This window comes from Anser brachyrhynchus (genome assembly GCF_964034855.1).
Source record: "Anser brachyrhynchus genome assembly, chromosome: 3".
NCBI lineage: Eukaryota > Metazoa > Chordata > Aves > Anseriformes > Anatidae > Anser > Anser brachyrhynchus.
The window spans coordinates 74,773,064-74,790,962 of record NC_137696.1 but is presented as its reverse complement, the minus strand read 5'-3'; the positions used below and the strand labels follow the sequence as shown (position 1 = coordinate 74,790,962).

Here is a 17,899-nt window from a genome sequence, read left to right as displayed (position 1 = left end):
TGTTATTTTTAACCTAAATCTTCAAAACAACTACCCTGAGAAAATTCTAGCAGACAGAAATACATATTGAAATTAGAAAGGCCTTAAGGAAATAATAAATGTACAAGGTTTTAAATAGTGTATGAAACTTCGTTTCAAATTGCCATCTACAAATGAGTGATAAGACAGACCATTTGGGGTTTAAACTACTAAAAATTTTTTGAAATTTCAGATACTGGAGAACATGCAAACCTAAAACTTCCCCCAACCCCATCACTGGCCTGACACTGAAGCTTGTGATTAAAAAGACATTTCCCTCTTTCCAAGACAGCTGTTTTCCAGGTTGCCAGCCCTGAGGAACCCATTCCTGCTCCAAAGAGTTGGACACCTTGTCTAGAGGTATTTATCCTGTAGGTCCTACCTCTGCCTGGCCAACTTATTTGTTAATTCTTGCTTGTGCAAAGGGCTGAGAGTCATTATCCCCCTTTGAACTCAATATGGATAAAAGTAATTCAACATCACAAGCCTGACATTATTTTGAATGAAATCATGACATTAGTCAGACAATGAAATGAATAGGTTTTACTTGGTCTTCTGTCCAACCGATATACATTTCAAGCACCTGAACATGACCCTTTTATTTAGGCACCTACCCTGTTCTATGGAGCAAGAAGGGATTTAACAAAGGTGAGGTCAATTTGGCTGACCCTAGTAAAAAAAAATCTTGATATTTGTTAGCACTAGATTGTGCATTTCGTGATTTCAAACTTTCCAAGATTTTGAAGATATAGGCTTGAATTTTCCATGTGTGGTGGCTTTTTTAGGCTGCATTTTGGGCATGGAAAATTCATAGTCAATAATTCATCTGTTTCAGAAAATAAGAAGAGAACCAATATTGAAGAATGACTCTTTAAAATTAAAAGAGAGAAAAAAAAAAAAAAGAAAGAAGGAAAGAAAGAAGCACAAGGAAGTTATGATGGAGAGGACAGAGAAAGGGGCACAATTGTAGAAGCCAGAAAGGAGAGTAAAAGAAAGAGTATGAAAGAAATAAGTATGCACAGATGGAAAGGATAGGACCTGAATTGAGTGCTAGGATGCTCATAAAATGAAAATTGATTGTGTTACCATTTTCAGAGTGTAGTATATGACTAGGAGTTATTTCATGCAGTCTGCTATCAGACTTGTGCAAGGTGACTTGAAGCTGCAAAGGGGCAGGGAAAAAGGCAGCATTGTCTCATTGTTGACTCTTCCTGATACATTCAAAACAACATTAAAGAATTGCTTCTTTTGCTAGTAGAACTTGTCTTTGTTCTAAATCTATGCAATTTATCAAGTTTATTGAAGTGGTAGTGATTACTTGCTTCTTGAAAGTGAAAATCATTAGAGGTTTGCAAACCACTCAGTAGGTTTCAGAATGATTTCAGATATCCTGGGGAGAACTCCAGATATGTAGACCACACCAACCTCTGAACCATGAATTGATTTTCTTGTATTAAGGTCTAAAAAATTGGGAAAACACAAGGAAGTATTTAAAATTTCTGTTTAAAAATGTGTAAAATTGTTAAAGACAAATACTTCTCTTCAACAGGATATAGGAAGCTGAGTTCCTTCCCTCATTACGGAGGGAAATCCCCTTCTTTTGCTCCAACACATTCTATCTGCACTGGAGTATTTGCCTGACTTCGTATCTTAGCAAAATCATTTCCCTCAGTATGCACTCTCAGAGACAGAAAATAATCTTAATATTTACTTCCAAGGAAAAGCATTCTAAAAGAGTGAAGGTTATCTGAAGGGATATCTGAAAGGTTTGCCGTGAAAGGATCTGTAAAAATATCTGTGAAAGCAGTGTTTTCTGTTAATTATGTTGTTAATATGCTCCATTGTATTGGGCAGCACCCATACATACCTGTCATTAGAAGAAACTGTTGTCCCTTCACCATTAATAGTTTCTAAGTTAGTCAGTCATCTTACAACTATACATTTGTTCTTGCGTAACATTCAGTGACAGATATTTCAAGACACATATCTCTTTTCTATGGCAATTACCCGCAACATGGCTACACCCTCAGGTTGATAGAACTGATTACATGATTGACTATTTCATTAGCAACAGAGAATGTGCTCTAGAAATCACTCTCCAAAGGGTAAGTCTTGCTGTGTGATGGAATACACAGTGCCCACTGAAGTCTGAGATTGCGTTCCCCCTTGCTTCTCCTTTCCCCCAGCTGCTCTTGCTGAGCATGGTGCCACATGGTGTGGGACATCCTTTTGGGGAGCCTGGGCCAGCTGTCCTGGCCGTGTCCCCTCCCAGCTCCTGGGGCACCCCCAGCCTCCTCGCTGGCCGGGCAGCACCAGGAGCAGGAGAGGCCTTGGCTCTGTGCGAGCACTGCTCTGCAGCAACTGAAACATCCCTCTGGTATCAGCACAATTTTCATCACAAATCCAAAACACATCATCATACAAGCGTCTATGAAGAAAACTAACTCTATCCAAGCCAAAGCCATGACAATTACCAGAGAGGAATCAGCATCTGCAGCATCACGAAACCCCTACTTAAGTCAGCAGGAGGTAGGGAAGGTATAAATTAGCTCAACTAAAAATATCGTCAGAGGGAATCATAAAGAAGTCACATAGCATACAAGCCACTGGAAGGCATTTCAAGTGGATAAGTAAGACTGTTGTTTTAGGTGCAAGCTGAAGACTCACCAAGTCTTATTCAGGTGAGAGAGAAGTATTAGGAGATGAGATGTAGCCATAGGAAAAGCCATAAATATGCAGTAAAAGCATGGTCTTGACTAAAGAGGCAACCATGTTTGCTAGGGCTTGCAGTGGGAGCAGTGACCCTGAGGGAGACTGGAAGCCAGGGCAGGAGCTCAGGAAGAAAATGGCAGAGCAGGCTATAGCATGTGAGACATCCTCTCTGGTTGAAAAACAAGGGTTAGACTGGATGAACTGCAATTCAGTAAGCTACTTTTGGGCCACACCATGTCATTCATTGTGATCCTTTAAATGTATCTAAGTAATGTAAACTGACAGACTTCTCCTAGTACCTAATCTCTGCTGCCTAAAAGGAGTAAGCTAGTATTTCAGCTTTTTTTCTTCTTGGGAAGGTCTTCTCCACCTCATTGCTTATTTTCATAAGCAATAGCTATTGCTGAGTATTCTATCTTCTGTCAGGTTTGGTCAATGGATTCAAGAGTTAATAGCCTTCTAGACAAATATGGGAAGCATATGAAAGTAAAACACATTTTCCTCGGGGGGGGGGGGGATAAAACGTGAAAAATTTCGTTGATTTCATTTACTAATTCACATAGCCTGACATGTATGGTATCAGTTCTTGCTCAGGAGACATACTCATATATATATCATTTTTTATACTCCCAAATTTCACATGCATACATAAACTAAAAAAAGCCTCACAACTTTTTGAGGTTAGTCCATCCTTCGGAAAGAGATGTTTTCTCATCTGCTGGCAAAGCATATTTGTCACATTTCAGGCAAGAGCATCTGAGCATGTTTTAGTTATCTATTTATTTGCTTGCCAAAAAGAACAGATGATGTTAATCACAGCAATGATGGAAGAGAGCATCCAAAAGGTCCACATGGCTTTTTATTAAAGCTTGTTAGATAGCATTTTAACTTCAAGGGGCTTGTTGTTGTCACAGCTTCCTGTAGGGATGCACCTAATATATCTGTGCTTTTTCACCGAGTAATGTATGTTGTGTGCTAGATCTACTTCTGCTACTTCACATCTCACTTTTTCTATTTAAAACCCTTGATGATTTCATATTCGTATCTAAAGCTTTATCCAGTGTTTTAAAATATTTTAGAAAGCCCCAGAACTGAGTTTTCCTACTGTTTATTCCACAACTCCTTAACTCAGGAGATTCAGCTCTATAATTTGTCCTGCATCATGGAGACATCCTTCACATGCAGCAAGATTCAGCCTCACCTGACCTCCCTTGACTACTATTTCTTGTACTGACATATGCCATTTTCCTTTATATACCTAGATGACTGTTTGAACTTCCATGGGGTTTGTATTAAGAACTATTTAGGTAGTTCTATAGATGCAGAAAAATTCTTTTGCCTACACTACAGGCTGTACATGTACCTTGTAGGAAAATATACTTTTGTAATCCAAGTTTTGATCTGAAACTAATACTGTTGTATGCCAATGCATATGAGCAGTTGTAGATCTGTCACAGGAGAGGCATTTGTTTAAACAGGAAAGGGGTAGAGAGAGGGAGTATCAGGAAAAAGGAAGGATTGAAGAGGTGGAATTCACACAGGGACTCTTTTCAGAGGATGCATTTCCACAAACAGGTGGAGCAGCACACTAAAACTTCAGCACAAGAACTACATCAAAATTCTTGTTCTTTCTAATGAACAGATTTAATCACTAATGAGCTATAACCTTATATTTGACTGTATTTAGTACACATGATAACTACAAAGAATAGGCATAGAATATAATTAAAGTCAGTTTTCCCCTGGATAATATATAGCTTGAATATTCATCCTTGCTCCAGTACCAGAATGTCCACGGTCCCTCTGCTTCTGCACCAATACTTTGGCATCAATTAAAACATCTCAGAAACTGGAGGTTTTCTGTAGGAAAGGCTTTGTGATGGAGAGGGGTGGGTAGGGTCACACGTATTTCATATGATGTCATATATAATTTAGTGATATACAGTGAGGATATGCAATAATAACTGTGATAACCATTCCTCCAAGCTCACTTCCGAGTTTCTTTGGTATGCAGAACTTTGTTGGATATTCTGACCTAAAAGGAACAAACACAGACCTTTTTCTACTTGACTCAGCAGGTTCCAGTGACTGTATCTGGTGTAACATTAAGGACTAAGGATAAGCATAACTGAACTAAAAAATATAGTACTTATAGAATAATGGGCAACATGTAAATCCTGCAGATATTAAGATTATTGGTGCGCCTATAAGTATGTGGGTGACTTTTAATAAGTTCTGCCAATTACACTGCTTGTAATACATAATGTTTGTGTGAACTGCCATGTGTGAATATTTGTTTTACAATAGGTGATAAGAAGATAATTTCATAGGGCAGACATTATGTTGTGTGTTTCAGGGCAGATATTCCTGGTGACAAGGTGTCCACGTAATTCTTTTAAATTCATAATTCCTGCAACAACTATATCTATCATAGAAATAAAATAAAATAAAATAAATAAAATAAAATAAAATAATAAAATAACACTGCTTTTTTGTTGTTTAAGAACTCAAACTTTGCTTTTTAATACTCAAACTGTTTCTGCATAAGCTTTGATAGTGTTACTGTCACACAAAACAAGAGACAAAAAGAAATGAGCATTGTTCAAAGGTATAGCACGTCTAAAAATAATTAAGTGCACTATTTAATTGAATAATTATAGTTTCAAGTCTCAAGCTGATGTTCAAGTCTTTGTGAAGTAAATTGAAAGATTAATTGGACACTGTATGTATTTCAAGACTGTAAACATTTCAACAGATGATCACGAGTGAAAAACTGACCTGAAACATACTTTTGCCAATATCTGTACTTGTAGCTGTTATGTGAACATAATTTTTTATAGCCTACATAAACAAAAATAGAGGCCAAGGAAAATATTGAATATGTATTTCATTTTCCAGTCAACTGTAGCATGACTTCTAAATAGATTTTCCCTTGAATCCTCTTTTGGCTATGTAATTGGTATACGCCTTTGATTCTGCCTGAAAAATCTCAAGTCATTAGTTATGTAATCTTTCTGATTACACATATTGTTAGATTTATGGTAAATTATACTACGGCAGTTTATTTTTCTTTTAGGAAACATTGCATTGATTTGCTAACTGAGAATACAAAGAAAAAGTCTCTGCTGTAATGTGTTATCTCACATAGACAAAACTGACCTGGAAACTGAGATGAATAGTGAGATTGAATACTAATACCGTTGGTATGAGAAAATTTTCATGTTATTCCAAACAAAAACTGATTGAGAAGAATTACAGAAGGAATCTCATGTTACTGAATGACAGGAAAATGATATGGCAGACAAAACTTTGTCAAAAAGTCAAACTAGTGTGTGTTGGCAGTAACAACCTTAAGTATACATGTACACTCAAACATAGTAATGAAAATCAGCTTTCACTCATCAGAAGAAATGAATGCAAATAGCCCTATGCAAAATGTCAGCTTAGTGCTCAGGGTAGTTAAAATAATGCAGAAATGGTAGAAAAGGGCAATAAGAGATGAAACATCATTATGTTACTGTGTGCATTCCTGGCATGCCTACATCTTGAATTCTACAGATAGTTCTGCTTATGTTACTTCAAAAGAGACAAAGTAGTATTAAACATTCTTCAAAGAAGAACAATAAGGTTGGTCAATGACCTCCCTAGGAGGGGTAGTTACGTAAACTAGAACTTTCCAGATTTAAAAGGAATATTGTTAGAAGCAGAATATGATTTATGTCTATAAAATCACAAATTGCATGGAGATACTGAACATGGACTGATTATCCATTATTTTTCAGCACTAGGAAGAACCAAATGAGATTATCATTAGGAGATTTAAAATAAATAAAAGAAAGTACTTTTTCAAATAAAGTGTAATTGAGTTGTGGAACTCATGGTGAATGTCAAAAATATAAGTGGATTCAAAGGTAGATTGAAAACTTTCAGTGAAAGATCCTTCAAAAGCTATTAAACACAGTGATGTGATTACAACATACAGCTCACAAAATCTCGCAAATGCAAATTGCTGGTAGTAGCAAAGGTACATGTTAAAGTATCATTCTGTATTTGTCTGGTTTCTTAGTCTTCTCCTTAAAAACAATTTATTTATTCTTGCCAGAAATGATACGTTAGATTAAATGCATTTTTGAGCAATTCTGTACAGATGTTCTGTATATAGTACATAACTCAAATTTCATTTAAGCCAACAAAGTAATTTCATTGACTAATGGGAGCTGAATTAAACTATCTGAGAAAATGAACTTCCCAATATGATGTTTTTCTAAGGATATGAGAACTAGGCTTGTTAGATTGGTTATTGTAAATTCAAGGAAATGGCAAAGTTGTCCAAACCAAAGAGTGCCTGGAATGTAGCTAATGTAGTGGCAAAGCAACCCCCTCCCACCCTCTGCGTTTCATTTTAAAGCCACATCCAAAAACTATAGTTCTATGATTTATCTATTGTTGAATTTAAGAGATTGGTCAGATGACTGCTTTTTCTCTCTTGAGTGGTAGCTGATCTGGTTACCTAACTCTTCATCTGAGTTTACAAATTGCATGGTCAATTGGAGGCCAGACTGCAGTTTTATGAAATGAAGATGTTAATAGATATTTGCCAAACTACAAAATAGAAGTCACTTCTTTTTCCCAAACAATTTGTTTTTGTGAGGTAGACAGGCCTTAGAAAGTGCAAAAGTAGATCAATACCCTTTTATTTTGTTTTATTCTAGAAAAAAGGAGTCTTTTAGAGAACAAGTCATACGTTTACAAACAGAACATGTTCTTAAAAAAAAAAAAAGAAATAAAATCAGATTAGACCAGAATAATTTTTTAAGGGTGTTAACTCTGACATTGTTTTAGTCCTACTATCATGACTGACTCTGTTACGTAAGACAAGCTAAATAGCAAAGAATATTAACATGAATATACATAACATGGACTGACAAAAATATTTATTTACATGAAACAAAAATTTGAAGATAATTCAGGTGCTTAGCTATAGAGGCTCTCTCTGCAGTCAATGGAGAAAAACAAGTGCCTCCCAATGGCCTTTCATTTCTGCCAATGATACTATTTTAAGATAGATAGTGGAATTACTTGTGGAAGGTTATCATTCTCTGTAGAGAGAGATAGTTTTAATGATTAACCATCTGTCTCAGGGTTGATGCTTAGTTCTTCTTCAGCCAATGTCAAGTGAGGTGAATCCCACCCAGTTATTCTACTGGGGCACAATTGCAATATGGATATTAAAAATGCATAGGGTTTTATTTCCCCAAAGTTCAGAAGAGTCTCTGAAGGACTTCATCTTAAATCTTTTTCTTTCCTGATGAGGGAATGGGGCAAGAGTTTACCCCAGTTCATTTGTAAAGCTATTAGCAGATCTAGCAATGCAGTCTTTGCTTGTGGATGGCTAAATACTGTTTATGAAAGCTACTTTATCCTAATAATTAATTGCTAATAACCTGGCTAGGAACAAAGGTGGAACTAATTAGATTGGTTTCATGTTTCATGGTGAGTCAAATATTAAATATAGCTAATACAGGTGAACAAATTAATATGGTAAGAATATTAAACTTCACAAGGACACTTATTGATAGACAAATGTAGGAAATTGAATGGGGAATAAGAGCAGTAGGTTTTACCTTAAGTGTCTGGACTCACTGGGGAGGTGTGAATATGCATCACCCCAACCAAATATCACAATGAAGACAGAGGAAATTCAGTACTGTCAGAGGCAAATATATAACATTTACTGCAGTCTTCCACTACTCGGTAGAATAGCTCTCTAGGGAGCTATTGCAGGGCTTCTGCACACTGGAAACAACTTGATGGTCTATGTACAAAGGAGACAGTTTTTTGAAATGACATCCTGTTAAAAGGAAGGATGGCAGCATGAGAACTTGCAGGTAAGTGAGAAGAGTCTTTTCACTTTTTTTTGTGTAATAAAAATAAACACTTTAATTTTACATTGACTAACAGTTGCTTTATCTTTAAAAATAAGAATGTTGCTGTCAAAAACAAACAAACAAACAAAAATCACAAAACAAAACAAAACAACAGCCATTTCCTTGAAATTAAAGAAGGAGAAGCATGTGCTGGAAAATGCCATTTTTTATTGTGGATGCACATACAGAAACATACGGTACTGTTAGAGGAAAAAAAAGACTTAAAATACATAGATATTTCATCATGCATGAAGGTGATATGCACATGACAAAAGTGTTGATACTTCCATCTGAAGTTCCAAGAGGTGCCAATATGTTATCTGAAAGCGGTATGTGCTATATTTTTACCAATTTGGGGATCATTATGTGCTTTGCATATATTTATACAATGCTCAAAATGGGCCAGTATAATGTAGTTTTACATCTTGTGCTCTATTTATTTACCTACACACATCCCCACACAGAGTCATGCAAATATATCTTGCATATCCTCCCAAAAAGTAAATACTAAAATCTAAATGCAAAGAAATTAAAATGTCTTTTCTTTCACTATTCTCCTACTCAAAAAAAAAAAAAAAAAAAGGATTTTGAAAGAAATCCTGCCATAAACATTTTAATTTTGAATGAAAATTTTGCTTAAAAGAAAACAAACACAAAATTTTGAAAAATTGGCAGAAGCCATAAGCATTTTCATTTTGAATGAAAAAGTTGCTTAAAAGAAAATAAACACAAAATTTTGAAAAATTGGCAGAAGCCAACTATGTCTTGTATTCTGTACACAATTAAAAAAAACAAAGAACAACTATTTCTCCCGTTCAAAAGGTGAGTTAAATCATCCTGAAACTATCCCTTTAAATTTAAAACCTGAAGCATAGAGTCATTCCAGAGATCTCAACAGGCTGTGAAAACCTGGTCAGCAAAAGTGTTGGCTTTGCTTCTTTAAGTGTGGAGTTTTCCAGCTGTTGACCTCTGCTGCATCTGACAGTCCTTCTTGGCAAATTTTTGGCATCTAGTTGCCTCTCTAGGTGATGGGTCAGATGTAACCTCTTGCGTATGTGTTCTGGAGTCTCACTGAGATGATGATACAATAGCTCTATATTTTAAAAATAACCTTATGCTTGAACATGTACATCTGTATGAACAAACAAGTCTTAACTCTTTTCTCTCTTGCTCTCTCTCCCTCTTTTTTTTCTTTTCTTTTTTTTTCTTTTCTTTTTTTTTTCTTTTCTTTTTTTTTTCTTTTCTTTTTTTTTTTTTCTTTTCTTTTTTTTTTTTTTCTCTTGCAACACCAGAAGTTCATTCTGCTTCATACCCACAGTGGGCTCTGCCAGCTCTGAAGACAGAGTGGAATTACTCCACTGCTCTGATACATCAATTTATAAGTTATAATTTGACAGCTGGATTAGTGCATAGCAAGCATTTTCTTCTTTGTGAGTATATGTATGTATATACACATACACATGTTTTTAAATTCAAGGGTGTCAAAACAATGGTGTAAAACCAATTAAGGAGGAAAAAAAGTAAAATTAGAGGTGTTACTTGAATTATTTATTGTTGTTCACTGTTGCCAAGTTTTTAAATAAGTACTTAACAGACCTTACTGTAACTCTCTTAGCAATACAGTAATTTATTTAATGCACTGTTCAGCAGTTTCTTAACATTAAACTGAAATAGTCTATATAGCTCACATGTTGTGAGCCTCTTTGAAACCTCCTAAATTTGGACTGTTTACCATTTATGAAAATCTTCATGCAGAGATATATTTATTAATTCCTTTCAATAATCCGATATACTAAGCAGGTATTGATTTCTGTGGAAGGGAACATCAAGATTTATTGACTAAAAAGATTAATTCTGACCAATTTAAAGCCAAGGTCAATATTTATCTTGAGGAGAAATAAATCTTGATATTCAGAAAAAATGAGAGACTGCTATGTAGTTATTTACAGTCTCAGTGTTTTTACCAGAAATATCTGGAAATCTCTCCTGCATGGATGTGAATTTCAGGTACATGATCTTTTTCACTGAGATTGATATGATAATGTGGGAAAAATATTTATAGGACTGGGAAAACTGTCTTTTCTAACTCATCTTCACCAGCATTACATGGGATATGCTGAATACAGTCAGGAAGCATTTATTTTTAAGAATGAACAGATTGGTCAACATAGCCACAGATTTACTGATTTGTGGTCTGGTAAGAAACAGGAACCTCATGATGTACACATAGCAGCTCTGTTCAGCAATATCATTTGGATATTCACAAAGGCCATATTTGAACCATGTGGAGGGACTCTGGGGTGTCCCACATTGGGGTCTGAGTAAGGCTGGAATAGACACCTTGGTGTGGGGCTCAGAGGCAGTCCAGCACCATGGTCTCACACACAGCACCCTGAGCTTCTCCCAGATAAGCCAGGACCTGCTCTCCTGTAATATAATTTGTTCTTATCCATAAACCCATTCCATCTCTTGTGAACTGTGGCATTGCACAGAACCTGTTGTAAAGGCATAAAGCAAGAATTCAAGCATTGCATATTATAAACTTAAATAACTTCTCTACACCATACAGAAGATAAGTTCATCAGGGCCTTACCCTCTATGCTGCCATGCAAATCAGCCTAATGAAATGGAGAATGAAATTCAGTAATATCTATGAGGTTCTCAGAGTTAATGACAGGTTGCCCTTCATGCTTACATAAATAGGGTTTCTAACAGTGAATGGTAAGTTCTGGTTTTGAGGGAAGATTATTTTCAATGCCATTATCTTCCTATCTGAGCTGTAGTTGTCATACACTCTAAACATTTAGGCTTTATCTATACATGTGCTTGCTTGAAAAATAGTGTCAGACCCTTATTAGCAGTAACCTACAACTTTTTAAATTGACACCATTTACCTACAGGAAGTTTTTTTTTTTTTTTTTTTTTTTTGAAACAGTACTTCATACTAAACCATTCTGAGTTAATTGTTCCACTTTAAAAAAATATGCAGGGCATTGCTGTGCACCTTAGGATGGAAATTTTACTGTGCTGTGAGAGAAGTCAATGGGAGTTCAAAGTACTCAGCCCCCTGCAGAACTGATGATCAAGTGCCAAAATTTCAGAATTCATGCTGAAAAAATAAACTATTCTATATGGAGACACAGTGTCAAAAATGGGTGGAAGCCTCCATGTTCATCTTCTCCCTTCCCCCAACCTGCTTCCAAAAAAAGAAATGAAATGTTGAATTTCTTTTGTCTTTTAGTATTGCTGAGCTCTACATAAATAGGAATACATTCACTGCAGGATAACAGTGAGATTCAACTATTCCCATTAAAATGCTAATTACCATCCTTTTATAGATTGGTTGGAGAGGATTCGGGGAACAAAAATAGCACCCAAAACCAGAGATTATCACAGAAAGAAAAAAAAATCAAAGAAGAATACATGAGATTAAAATACCTTTTGTTTCTAAATTTAGAAGCCCACTAAAGTGATTCTAACCATTTATTCTCCCTGGAGCTGCTCCATATATTAAACTGATACTGAGAAGCCATGAATTGTTATGCTTCCAAGCACAGTTCACAGTTTGGGTTGTTAAACATTCATATATTTTGTGTCCTGACCAAGATATCATTGGCATCTTAAAAGGAAGTCCTCCAATCCTTTCCACATAGAAATAAATAATGTGGAACAACAGTATTAAGCAGCATAATAATAAAATTACCTGTTATTAAAAACATAGCACAATTTTTTAGAGGAAATATATTACTCAGCTGTAAAATAATATGTTTGCCATTCACTCTAATGTTTCAACATTATGATTCAATCTTCTAAAAAAGCTGACATGGAAAATAACAGCGTAATAAACCAATTCATCATAATGTGTAAAAGAAACTGCTGGAATAAATTGTAATAACCTTTCAAAAACTAGCAGCTTTTAAAAGTATTAATTTCTACTCCAGATAATTGGAAAAGACACCTGGGCGGCCAGGCAATATTTTTTATGGGATTGCTCTGTCAGGGACTCAGATTGTCTTCAGAGTCGGGAGCGATCGTTTAGCACTAAGTGACAGTGAATCTTGCAAATGGGTCTTCCTGGATGGTGTTTGCCATAAATTACCAAACTGAACTCTCCTTCAAGGTCAACCATAAAAGGTGGCAGATATCAAATGGCCTTCGTGGAGAACCAAAGTAGGCTCCAGGCTTCACATAAGTAGGCACTAGTTGTGTTGGATTCTGTAAAATTGACTTTGTAGGCTGACAGCATAAATTGTTATCAAACTTTGAAGATGTTCTTAGGAACTAAATAGCTGAAGAATGTAATTGGGAATTGGAGTTCTCAGGAAGGACTAGCAAAGGCTGCTCTCTATTACACTGCAATACATGATTCTAAATCAATAACATTAAAACTGAAGATATCAATGTGTTTTAAGGCAAACATGGGAACCAACTTCCTTAAGAAAAGTAACCCATCCTAAGTCTGTCAACTTATTTTACCTTTTGCCTTTCCCCAAATCTCTGGTCTTTTTTTTTTTTTTTTTCCAAATGAATATCAAAGCCATCTGTGTTTATATAAACATTGTCAGTTCCAGTGCTTCTGCTTTGAAATCATAGTTCTGGATTAATGAAAGTTTAGTCAGTGGTATCTGTAAGAGCAGCCTGTAGTGGCATACACATGTGCTAAAAAGTGTTTGGTAGTGGCAGAATGATCTTTACTGCCATCCTTTTTTCTCCAGTATGGGAGCTGTGTTGCAATGGAAAAAAAATGTTAGCTCAAGTTAACAACAACAACCAAAAACATCAAAACAAACAAACAAACAAACAAACAAACAACAACAAAAGAGTGTAGGTGATTGTTGTGTTCTGGCCTGCTTTGCAGCATCCACATTTAAGCAGATGTCACTTCTCTCTCACTTTCCGTTGGAAGGTCTACCTGTGGTGCGTTATGAAGTGCCAACCTAAGTGCTTGGTGGCAAAAAAGACAGAGCAAAAGCATAGCAAAAAGACAGAGGAAAAGGTGTGCTCAGTAGGCTGTGTTCTTCCTAAAGGCAGTGAAAGCAGCTGGATATGAGGAGGATGAGTGGCACAGAAGACAGCTACTGCAGGGACACCAGAAGGCCCATGGGACCATGGTGCTGGAGGGAGAGCTGAGGATGTTTCAGCCTCTGTTGCATGTTGGTTGAGGTCATACTGGGGAATGTCACAACCCTATTGTATAATTGTGTATTATATTGTGTAGTGTGAAATCAAGGCTTTTTTTAAACTGACCTTTTGATAGTTTTACAATAGTTCAGCAATTTATTGTCTGAACAAAGTGATTTATTATTCAAGAGCCCATGAAAGGACAGAAACATTACTAGACAAATCCAAAGCTTTGTAATTCCTGTGATTGCATGTATGAAAAAAAACAACTTGCAAAGTTTCATACCGTGTATCTACCTTTCTTTGCTCTACAATGTTCCTTTCCTACTTTCCTCTCAGCATGGTGAACCAGATTTTCTTGTGCTATAATAATACTTTTGTGTGTGATGACCCCCAAAACTGAATTGATATTTTATTGCAAAGCCACTTTACTCTTTCCCACCAGCTTCACCTCATTCCTGAGAAACAAAACAAAAAGAGATTCTCCCCACAGCTGCATTTCAGTCAGTTCGGATGTCTCAGCCACAGCCAAAACTAGGTCAAACAGCCTGTTTTCACATCACATACTGACCTCTTAATAATTTTACTCTATGATATTCCTAGTGGGTCTTAACACAGGCTTTTACAAGAAATGAGATGAATAAAGTCCTCTTTAACACTTTCTCTAATTTCAAAATAAATTGGTGACATAGTTTGAAGTTCAGACTAAAGATGTGCTAATTATACAGGGAAAAATCTAATTAAGTGAATCAGGAAACCCATAGCAACTATTGTCACATTCTTGTATGACAGAAGCATCAATCTGGCAGTCACTGGAGCATACGCTCAATAACTGACTGAACTCAGATCCTTTTTCATCAAGACCTGCAAAGTTAAAATGAGATACCAGCTATGACAACAGTTCAGCTTCACAGACCATATTGCATGAAGCAGCACTTCCTTCTCTCCTTTATCTTTCATCTATGAAATAGATATATAAGAATCTCCTCCAAACAAAATACACTTAGCATACTTTTTTGTTGAAATGTTATGAAAATTATGTTCCTTGCTAGTGAGAGGGGCTGAGGTTTTAATATAATACAATACACATATATATTCTTTATACACCACTGAATATATTTCATTTAAAAAAACACTGAATTTCTAGTTAAAAGAAGTTAAAAGATTAAGAGTGAGAAAGTGCCAGAAAGACAAAATCTCATGTCTGTAGGAGAGATGAAATTGTAAAACCACTAAAAGTTACCACTTCTGCTAGAATTGATCTGCCCCAGAACTCATTTCCCTGTCTACAAAAAGAAGTTAAAATATTATGGTAATTTTGAAGGCCTTTCTCTCTCCAAAAATATGCCTGAAAGAAGAAGGAATGTTAATCTCAGACAGAAAAATACACAATTTGTAACCCTGTGAAGATGTAGGACCTATTCAAAGAGTGTGATGCACATCTTCCCAAAGCTTTTGCTTTTATAAAATTTATCCAAACAACCTCTGGCATGATTAGAGATCAGGGGAGTGATTTAGAAAGAGTAAGTTTTAGTTTTTTATTTTTTTAAGCCAGCTGAAGTCAATGCACTTAATGCCATAAATAGAATGATATAGGGTAGCACAGCATTTGGGAGAAAACAAAGCTTTCTGCAAGGCTGATAAGTGTGTTGCCATTATCCACAAAGTGGTGAGCTCAGATGTAATATGTATATAAAGAAGAGACTGTCAATGAAACAGTAAGTTCTAAGTGTTGTTTCAAGTGGTCAGTAAACCAATGAACTAACAGAGATTCCAGCCCAGAACGCCACAACATGCACAAGGGAAAAAGAAGCAGATCTGAAATAAGGATTGGTCTGTGGCAAGTAGCACAGTAATGTCCTACCCAACACCTTGTTTCTCTGATGTGAGAAATTCAGATGAGGACTGGGAAGAAATTTGCAAATAAAAACAATGAAAGGAGACACTAGCTAGCCAAGATTGTTCAGGGCAGATGTACCTATAGTGGGAACAGTTCCTATTACATTAAGTTCTGATTGAGCGGCCACATCCTTCCATGGGAAATGGTGTGCATAACATGCATCTTCTCATTAGCAAAATTACACATATTGTTATTCTCCAAAACACTCTTCTCCATTTTTCTATGAAAAAGCTAAAATGAGATACACTGGTTGCTCATATATGAGGCTTACTTAAGAACAATGATCTAAGCATCAGGATAAAAAAATCACAAAAACATAAAAATTTCTGAGCATGTCTAGGTCATAAATTCATTAAACAGGTAATGTCAGAGATGGATCTCTGTATTGTGCTTCCACTAGGACATAGTAAGCAAAATACCACAATAAAAGGACATATATATATATTTCATAGATTATATCAGTTTTCTAGATATGTTATTATAGAAGTTACTATTATAGATCCAGTCAATTCAATAATACTTGCTGTACTTTAAATCTCTTGTTTTTCCTACTCAGCTAAAAGATTCTGTAACTTAAAAAGCATTAGATGCAATTATTTACAGATTGTTTCATAGAATACTGAAGCAAAGGATGAGGAAGTATGTCTTGCTGTTCTATAGTTAGATTTTACTTTGTCTCCATGTGATACAGAAGCTTATCTGCAAAGAATATTTTACAACATTTAGCCCGTAATTAACTGATGTCCATTTTTTTTTGGTATCTTGGATACAGCAGCTGAGTGACCAGCTCACAACATATTGTTTATTGATAATTACAGTTAATAATTGACAAAAGGGGATATAGTCACCCACATTATTACTTAATGTAGATTCACCCCAAGAAGCATTTCTAAAGAAAGTGAACAAAGCATAGGCTTGTAATCAAGTGACTGGAGAATTGTATAAGAACATGTTGCTAATCCATGTACCATGCTCCAGAGAAAGAAGTCAAACAAATGTAAATCCATTAGCATACTATGATAAAAATTAGGAGATAGGAATTTCACATGAATTCACTTAAGTATAGGCATGAGACTCTCTGTGCATGAGAGGAAGAGGGTCATTTGCATATTACTGCTTCTCGGGGACATCAAGTCTTGAAAAATTGTTGCAAGCAGTACTTAAGTCAGTGTATAAAATGAAGAAAAGGCACTGAGAAGGCCTTGGAGTCAAGCAGAAAGAAAAATAACAGTGGTGGTATCAACAGTCACCAAGAATATTTTTATACTAGTAGAAATTCAAGTTTGTCAAAGGCAAACCAGAAATATGCCTGTTGCCAATACTGGACACAGGTTTTGTCTAGCAGAGATGACAGTATGCTACAACCTTCTAAAGCAAGAGTTACCTTAGAAATAGACACTCCATATGGGAAACAAGCAGATAAAAACAATAGTTTTTATTTTATTTTATTTTATTTTATTTTATTTTATTTTATTTTATTTTATTTTATTTTATTTTATTTTATTTTATTTTATTTTATTTTATTTTATTTTATTTTTGTTTTATTTTATTATTTTATTTTATTTTATTTTATTTATTTTATTATTTTATTTTTTAATTTCTGACTTATGCGTGCTGCTAGAAACAAAGATTGCTGGTCTGACAATAGAAATGTTTCATTTGCCAAATTGGTGGCGTCTCAGTTATTCATGAAGAGCAAACACTTAGAAAGACCTAATCTTAGAGGTGAAAGGTGTTACCGTGATCACCATCCTTTCCTTTTCTATTTTGGCTTGGTCTGGATGAAAGTATTGAAATGAATCTAAGCTGTCCATGTTGCTCACTGCATTCCTTGCTTGAGCACTTAATCAGGCCTGCACTTTGATGTAAGTAAAGGTAACAGCTGTTTGTCTGGGTTTATACTATTGATGAACAAAACCCTTTGGCCTGCATTCCACAGTTAGTTTCTGGAACCCAGGGTCAGAGAAGTGGGAAACCCTCTTACAGTAATTTTTAAGGCCAACATTTAATTTGTTGCTAAATCCCTGGTGTGGAGTGCATACCACTCAGTACCAGAGACTGCTTCCTGATGATGCTTCCCATTATGATTTACAGGACAACAGCTTGTGTTATTTACAATCAAATGGGCAAATGAATGAATTATTAGTGAAGTGATCACTATAAAACACTGACAACTATTGCAAAATAGAGAAAACAAACACACGAAATCCTTCCCTAACAA

The 17,899-nt window shown here is 35.6% G+C and overlaps 1 protein-coding gene and 1 long non-coding RNA gene across 2 annotated transcripts in view; one reads left to right on the top strand and one right to left on the bottom strand.

Annotated features, from left to right (window-relative positions):
* The window catches only part of HS3ST5 (heparan sulfate-glucosamine 3-sulfotransferase 5), a 204,144-nt gene that overhangs the window by 45,942 nt on the left and 140,303 nt on the right, over positions 1-17,899 (bottom strand). The gene's annotated exons all lie outside the window — the stretch shown is intronic.
* Positions 1-17,899, top strand: part of LOC308192878 — a 59,570-nt gene that overhangs the window by 16,357 nt on the left and 25,314 nt on the right. The window contains exon 2 of the long non-coding RNA XR_013949183.1: positions 212-17,899. This exon is cut by the window's right edge and continues 25,314 nt beyond it. This is a non-coding gene — a long non-coding RNA (uncharacterized lncRNA). The remainder of the gene's footprint in view (positions 1-211) is intronic.